The 7811-nt window shown below is 46.0% G+C and overlaps 1 long non-coding RNA gene across 1 annotated transcript; it reads left to right on the forward strand.

Moving 5' to 3' along the window:
* The first annotated feature begins 4933 nt into the window (after positions 1–4933).
* On the forward strand, positions 4934–7373 carry LOC150005329 (uncharacterized). Its single transcript, XR_016512440.1, has 2 exons — positions 4934–5345; positions 6715–7373. It is a non-coding gene; the product is annotated as an uncharacterized LOC150005329 (long non-coding RNA).
* Positions 7374–7811: the final 438 nt, after the last annotated feature.

The following is a 7811-nucleotide window of genomic DNA, read 5'->3' on the forward strand; positions in this document are numbered from 1 at the left end:
GGAGATGAAACAAAGGCAAACTAAATAGGCAACGAGAGTGGAAGAGGAACTGTGGGTACGGGAAGCATATTGGGGGGAGGTCAACAGGGAGGGGGAATGGGGAAAGGGAGGGAGATGATATAGGAATTGGGGATCAAGGTAGGAGGGAATGGAATAGACGGAGAGAGGTTGGGAGGAACTGTATGCACAACTAATGGACATAATCTAAAAGGGGGGGACAACTGGAGGGAGGGGGGCCACCGGGTGGAGGGGAGCAGAGGGAAGGGAAATTGGCACAAATGTAATAATTTAATCAATAAAACACATTAAATCTGGAAAAAAAAAAAGGTACAATAGTGGTGATTTGAATAAATAAAAAAAAAAAAAAGAAAAAAAAAGTTTTTAAAGATTTTTATGTAATTTTTTAGAGAGGGGGGGAGGGAGGGAGAAAGAGAAGGAGAGAAATATTGATCTGTTGCCTCTCACCGGCCGCCAACGGGGGACCTGGCCTATAACCCAGGCATGCACCCTGACCAGGAATTGAAAGAGTGACCTTTCTGTGTATAAGCCAGAACTCAACCTATTGAGCCAAACCAGCCAGGACAATATAAAATTTTGATGAAACTAAGAGTTGGTGTTTTGAAAAGATAAGCAAAATCAATAAACCTTATCTAAACTAAGAAAAAAGAGAGAAGACTCAAGTAAATAAAATCATAAATGAAAGAAGAGACATTACTACTGATGCCACAGAAATAAAAAGGGATGATAAAGGACTGTTTCGAACAATTACATACCTAATTGGACCACCTAGAAAAAAATGGATAAATTTCTAGAAACATACAACCTACCAATAGTGAATCAAGAGGAAATAGAAAGCATGGAGAAACCAAGGAGAGACCAATAGTGGAAAAAATTATAAAAAATCGGTAACCAAAGACTTCCCAAAAAAAAAAAAAAAAGGCCCAGGACTAGATGGTGGTTTCACAAGCAAGTTCTACCAAACATTTAAAGCAGAACTAATACCTGCCTTTTCCAACTTTTCCAAAAAGTGGAAGAGGGAACACTTTCGAACTCATTTGAAAAGGCCAGCACAACCCTGATACCAAAGTCAGAGAACGACAACACAGGGAGAGAAAACCACAGGCCAATATCTCTGATGAACACGGATGCAGAAATCCTCAAGAAAATATGAGCAAACCAAATTAAACAGCACATTGAAAATACTGTCCGTGACCAAGTGTGCTTCATCCCTGTCATTCAAGGATGATTCACTATGTACAAATTATTCATGTGACACAATACATTAACAGAATGAAGGATAAAAAAGCCCATGATCATCTCAACAGATGCAGAAAAAGCATCTGACAAAATTCAACACTCTTTTCATGATAAAAACCTCTCAACAAATTAGGTATAGAAGGAATTTACCTTAGTACATTGAAGGTCATATATGAGAAGTTCACAGCTAATACCATACACATTTAATGGTAAAAAACTGAGAGCTTTCCCTCTAAGATCTGGAACAAGGCAGGAATACCCATTATTACCACGTCTACTTAATATAGTACTGGAAGTCTTAGCCAGAGCAATTAGCCAAGAAAAAATAAATAAAAGGCATCCAAATCAGAAAGGAAGAAGCAAACTTGTCTCTGTTTGCAGATGACATGGTCTTATATGTAGAAAACCACACACGCACACACACACACAAAAACTGTTAGGACTCATAAAATATATTTAGTAAAGTTTCAGGATACAAAATTAACATAAAAATCAGTTGCATTTCTATACACCACCAACAAACTATCTGAAAAGGAAAATAATCCTGTTTATAATAGCATCAAAAAGAATAAAATACTTAGGAAGAAATGTAATCAAGGAGGTGAAAAACTTGTACACTGAAAAGAATAAAAACCAATGAAAGGAATTAAAGCAGCCACAAATAAATGGAAAGACATCCTGTGTTCATGGATTGGAAGAATTGATAATATTAAAATGTTCATACTACCCAAGAGATCTATAAATTCAATAAATATGCCTGTCAACAGCCTAATGGTATTATTTACAGAAATAGAAAAAAAAATCCTAAAATTCAAAAGGAACCACAAAAGATTCTGAGTGGCCGAAGCAATTTTGAGCAAGAAGAACAAAACCAGAGGCATCACACTTCCCGGTTTCCAAATACATTACAAAGCTACACTAATCAAAGCAGTATGGTACTGGCATATAGACCAATGAAACAACAGAAACCAGAAATAAAGCTACCCGTATATCATCAACTAATCTTCAACACGTATGCCAAGAATATACACTAAGGAAAGGATCGTTTCTATAGTAAGTAGTATTGGAAAAACTGGATATCCACATGCAAAGAAGGAAATTGGACCCTTATCTGACACCACACACAAAAACTCAAAAGGGATCAAAGACTTAAATAAGAGGTCCGAGACCATAAAACTACTATAAGGAAACAGGGGGAAAGCTTTTTGACGTTAGCCTTGGCAATGATTTCTTGGAAATGGCACCCAGAGCACAGGCAACAAAAGCAAAAATGGACAAGTGCGACTACGTCAAACTGAAAAGCAAAAAGCTCGGCACAACAAAGAACACCATCACCAAAATGAATAAAGGCAACCTACAGAATCGGAGAAAATACTTGGGAAACATGGATCTGATAAAGGTTTAATAACTAAAATATATAAGAGGTTCCTACAATTCAATAGTAACCTCCCCGATAACCCTATTTTAGAATGGGCAAAGGAAGACTTACAAATGGGGAAAGGTACATGAAAAGGACTTTAACATCCCTAATCAGCAGGAAAATACAACTTGAAGCCACAGTGAGATACTGCCTCACACCTGATAAGATGACTTTTTAAAAATATATATATATATATATTGGCCAGGATGTGGAGAAAAGGGAACCCTGTACACTGTTGATGAGAATATAAATTGGTGCAGCCAGTATAGAAAATAGTATGGTGGTTTCTTGAAAAAAAGAAAAAGAAATAGAACTACTACCCTGGCCAGTGCAGTTGGATGAGTGTCATCCCACAAACAAAAAGGTTTTGATTCCCAGTCAGGACACGCACCTGGGTTGTGGGTTTGGTCTTGGCTGAGGTGTGTACAAGAGTCAACCCATCGATGTTTCTCTCCCTCCCTTCCTCTCTCTAAAATCAATAAGCATGTCCTCAGCTGAGGATTAACAAAAAAAAAATAGAACTACCATATGATCCAATAATCCCACTTCTGGGTATATATCCAAAGGAATTAAAATCAGGATCTTGAAGAGATAACTGCATGCCCGTGTTCACTGCAGCATTATTCACAATAACCAACACATAAAAGCAACCTAAATGTCCACCAATAGATGAGTGTATAAAGAAAGCATGGTGTATACATATGATGGAATATTATTCAGCCTTAAAAAAGAAGGAAATTCTGGCATTGTAACAACATGGATGAACCTGAAGGACACTACACTACATGAACTAAAGCCAGGCACAGAAGGATAAATACCATGATACCACTGATACCACTCATATGAGGAATCTAATCTAGTCGAACTCACAGAAGCAGAGAGTAGAACAGTGGGTGTCAGGGCCTGGCAGGAGCAGGAAAGAGGGAGATATTAGTCAAAGGGTATAGTTTCAGTTATACAAGGTGAGTAAGTTGTAGAGACCTACTATACAGGGTAGTGCCTACAGTTAATGTTGTATTTTATACTTAAAATTTTGCTAGGAGAATAGCTCTTAACAGTGCTTATCATAAAAAATAATAACACATAAAGAAGGCAGGAAAAACCTTTTGGAAGGGATAGTTGTTTATGGCATAGGTTGTAGTAATGGTTTCAAGTGTATATTTATCTCCAAACTCACCAAGTTGTACACATTAAATATGTACAGCTTTCTGTATGTCAATCATACCTCAAAGAAGTGCTTTTAAAAACAACAGAAAAAAATTAACAATAAAAACAAACTCTAGAAAATGGGCAAAAGATCAAGGAAAGGCAAATTAAAACCATAATGAGATATTACTACACCTATTAAAATCACCAAAATAAAAAGTAGTTCAACACCAAATGCTGCCATGGATGAGGAGAAACTAGATCACTATACATTAGTGACGGGAATATAAAATGGTGCAGGCCTTTGGAAAACAGCACGATATTTCTCACAAAACTAAAAATGTGCTTACCATATGACCCAGCAATTTATCCCAGAGAAAAGAAAACACATTCACACAAAAACCTGTATACAAATGTGCATAGCAGCTTTATTTGTAATACCCCCAAAGATGTCTTTCAATGGGTGAATGGTTTACCTTTACGGCACCTCCATACCTTGAAATGCTACCCAGCAATTTTTAAAAGTGAACTATTGATACAATGATTTGGATGAATTTCAAGGGAATTCTATTGAGTGAATAAAGCCAGTCCGAAAAGACATTAGTGTATAATTCCATTTATATAAGATGATTGAAATGACAAAATGATAGAAAAACAGGTCAGTGGTTGTCAAGCCCTCCCCCCTCCATCCCCCACAGGTAGGTCTGGTTATAAAAGCAACAGGAGGGATCCTGGGGTGATGGAACAGTTCTGTATCCCAACTGTGGTGTTGGACATGTACCTACCTACACATAAGATAAAATCGTATAGCACTAAATACATAAATACATAAATACATACACGAATGAGTACCAGTAAAGCGGAGGAAATGCAAATATGGATGGATTGTATCAATACCAATACCCTGGTTGTGATATGGTACTATAGTTTTGGGAATTGTTACATTGTGGAAGGCTGGGTAAAGATGCGCAATCTCTCTGTATTGTTTCTGAACAATTGCATGTGACTCTAAGATTATCTCAAAATGCTTTAATATTCTAAATGTGCGAATGCGCCTGGCTTATCTACTTTTTTTTTTTTTTTTAATAATACAAGTATAATCCTCTTAAAAACGCCATGGCCAGGGGCAGAAGGCTATTTCATAAATTTTAAGAATCCGCCTAGCTCCTAAGTGCCGCTCCCTCCCTCACCTTGCGGTCCTCGCTGTCCGTTGCAGTGCGCTGCATAGCGTTGGAATTGGGAGTTGGAGAGGGAGACCTCGGCCTCGCCTCTCGCCTCTCGGAGTTCAGCTGTGGTTGTAGGTGGGCACTGGCATGAGAGTGAGAGAGGGCAGAGGGTGCAGGGCTATGCCTCCCCCACTGCCAGGGAGGGTGGCTGGTGAAGGTGCTGTGCTGCAAGCCCGGGAATGGTTTAAGGAGGGTGCTGGCGCCTCCGGGACGCCCTCTGATGCGCCCCCCGGGTGACCGTGGGCGGTCGCTGAGAGCCCGGGTGCAGGGACTGAAGCCACCGCCCATCAGAAAAGGTGAGTTTGGGACTCGTGCTGGAGGTGCGGTCTCTGGGCAGTGGGCCGCTGGCATTCAGGTAGCCCGGCTCGCAGAGGCGGAACCTGGCCTTGGATGCTGCAGCCAAGACTCCAAGGAGACTCCAAAAGCAGGCAGCGAAGCATTGCGGCCAGGGAGGGCGCGGCCGCGCCGAAATACCGGTAGCGCCAGGCGGGTAGCCTCTGCAGGCCTGGGGCGCGCACACGAGGGGCACGTGTCTGTGGAAGAACCCGCGCCGCGGGGCCCTCTTCCTGCAGCGCAGCAGCGGCCGCGTGCCGGCGCTGGAGGTACAGTGGGTGGGGTGCCTGCCCCGCGCCCCAGCCCAGCACCCCAGGGACAGGCCAGTAGCTGGGACGGGACCAAGGCCCGGCGCCTGGAGGCGCTCTCCGCGAGCGTCTCCACTCCGGTGTCTGGGCCTTTTTTCCGCTCTGGTGCGGGAAGCTCGGCGGCTTTGTCCTGGAATGGCTGGGAAGTGGGCGGGGGAAAAAGGGGCTTCCTTACTGGCCGAACCCCGGCATAGGGGAAAGACTGGGAAGGACAGGAACCGGTGGGAAAGCTGTGGGGCTTCCAGGGAACTGCACCCGCAGCCGAGCTGGAGACCGGGGCCGGGGCCAGCGAGGGCCGGCGGGTTCCACGTGGGTGGACCTGAGAAGCGGGCAGCCATGGGGTCGCGGATCAGCGTCGTGTGCGCTCACCTACGCCAGCACACGAACAAGGGCACATAAACACAGGCTTCTTCCCCTAGCTCTGGGGGGGTCAGTACCGGGGAGCGCACTGGGGAGGGAAGGCGGCCCTGAGGGGTGAGGGGGGGGGGCGACGGTAAGCGACCAAGGTGTGGCTGCAGGTGAGGGGGCGGGCGGCACTGCAAGGCGATGGCCCGGCTACTGCTGCAGCCCCGCATTCCGCGCGGGGCGCACAGGAGGCAGCGGGACTGGCGAGGTAACCACCGGTCGCACTGCGGTCCCTGCCGGGGTTAACTTATCCTCGGAATGAGAGGAAAAGGGTCCATTTAACTGGGGGAGGGCGGGCTGGGTCCCACCGGCTCGGAGGGGTTTGGCCGCGGGCACGTGGGAGTTGCGGAACAAGGCCAGGTGTCATAGAGCAGGAAGTGACCGCAAGCGCAGCGGCGCCTCCAACTGGGTTGAGCTCTCCAGAACGGGCGACCTGAGAGGGGGAGATTGTTTAAATTGGGCATATCACACAGTGGCCCTAAACCTAGTATTAACCCCTTCCTACCCCACTCCGCCTCCAAATTCCTAGTGGAGTCTTTTAAGCGCTTAGCATTACCAGCTTCATTTTATGTGAAAAGTCAGGGCAAATTCTTCACTTTGTTAACCTCTCCGTCTCCAGGTCCCCCAAGGGCAGCTTCTCACAGTCCTAAGACGTGGTCCGTACCAACCCACAGCGGCTGCTCCTGTGCTCGGTCTTTGCTCCGCAAACCCGGATGGTGCCACCGGAGGACGCTGAAGGCAAAGTCTCTGCGGCTGCCGGCGCCGGCGAGACTGCCGCGGGAGTCGAGTGTGGATCAGCCTTGTGTCCCCCTCCCATGGCAAGCGGGGCCCTGCACAGTCCCTGCCAGTCTGTCTATCTCTCCCCCCTCCCCACCTCTAGTGTCGCCCATTTTCTCAACAGAGCGTGACCTGGTAGACAATGAACTTGGAATCCGGAGAACTAGCCTGACCTCGTCCAGTCTCTGCCTCCGACACCTCTGCCCCTCCCTGAGACCAGCGCTGTACCCAGAACGCCCTGGTACCTCCATCCCCAGATCCCCACTTCCAAAGCAGCGGGAGGAGGGCCTTCCCGACGTACCTGTCTCGAAACTGTAGCCACACCGAGGGTGTCGCCCTCTCTCAGCTTCCCGAGGGCAGAGCCCCTGAAAGTCCAAAGCACCAGTGACATGCACCTCCCTGGTGCGGGGCGACTCCCCTCGTGTGTGTTGGAGGGGGGGGGCACGCACGTAACTGCACAAAGTAATTCCCAGACACGCAAAATAAAACATTTCAAACAAAGATGGTCCAGAGTTCAACTAAACAAAAACAAAAGCAGGTACTGAGTCATTGCTTGCCGCCTGCCTCGGCCCCTGGAGCGTCCGGACCCGCAGAAGGGATTTTAACTGAGTATCTGCCAGATCCGCTGGGAAATTACCTCCTCTGGCGGTGCGGAAACTGGTGGCTCGCCACCTACCTGGGGCTACAGCCTCCCGGTCCCCAATTCTTGCTAGACTAGCTGATTAGGGTGTTTGTGTGAAGGGGGGTGAAATGCAGGAGTGAGGGGGGAGAGTATTTGTTTTTAATTGTGAAAATTCTGTGTCCTCTGCGCTGGGATTCTCTTGTTACAATCAACCTCCAGTTTTAACGTGGCAGTACATTAACACCCGGACATAGAAAACTCACCCTCCTATTAAAGAGGCTTTGTTTTTTTGAACCGAGTGTTTCCCTCCCGACGGC

This window comes from Furipterus horrens, unplaced genomic scaffold (genome assembly GCF_987537825.1).
Source record: "Furipterus horrens unplaced genomic scaffold, mFurHor1.1.pri manual_scaffold_7, whole genome shotgun sequence".
NCBI lineage: Eukaryota > Metazoa > Chordata > Mammalia > Chiroptera > Furipteridae > Furipterus > Furipterus horrens.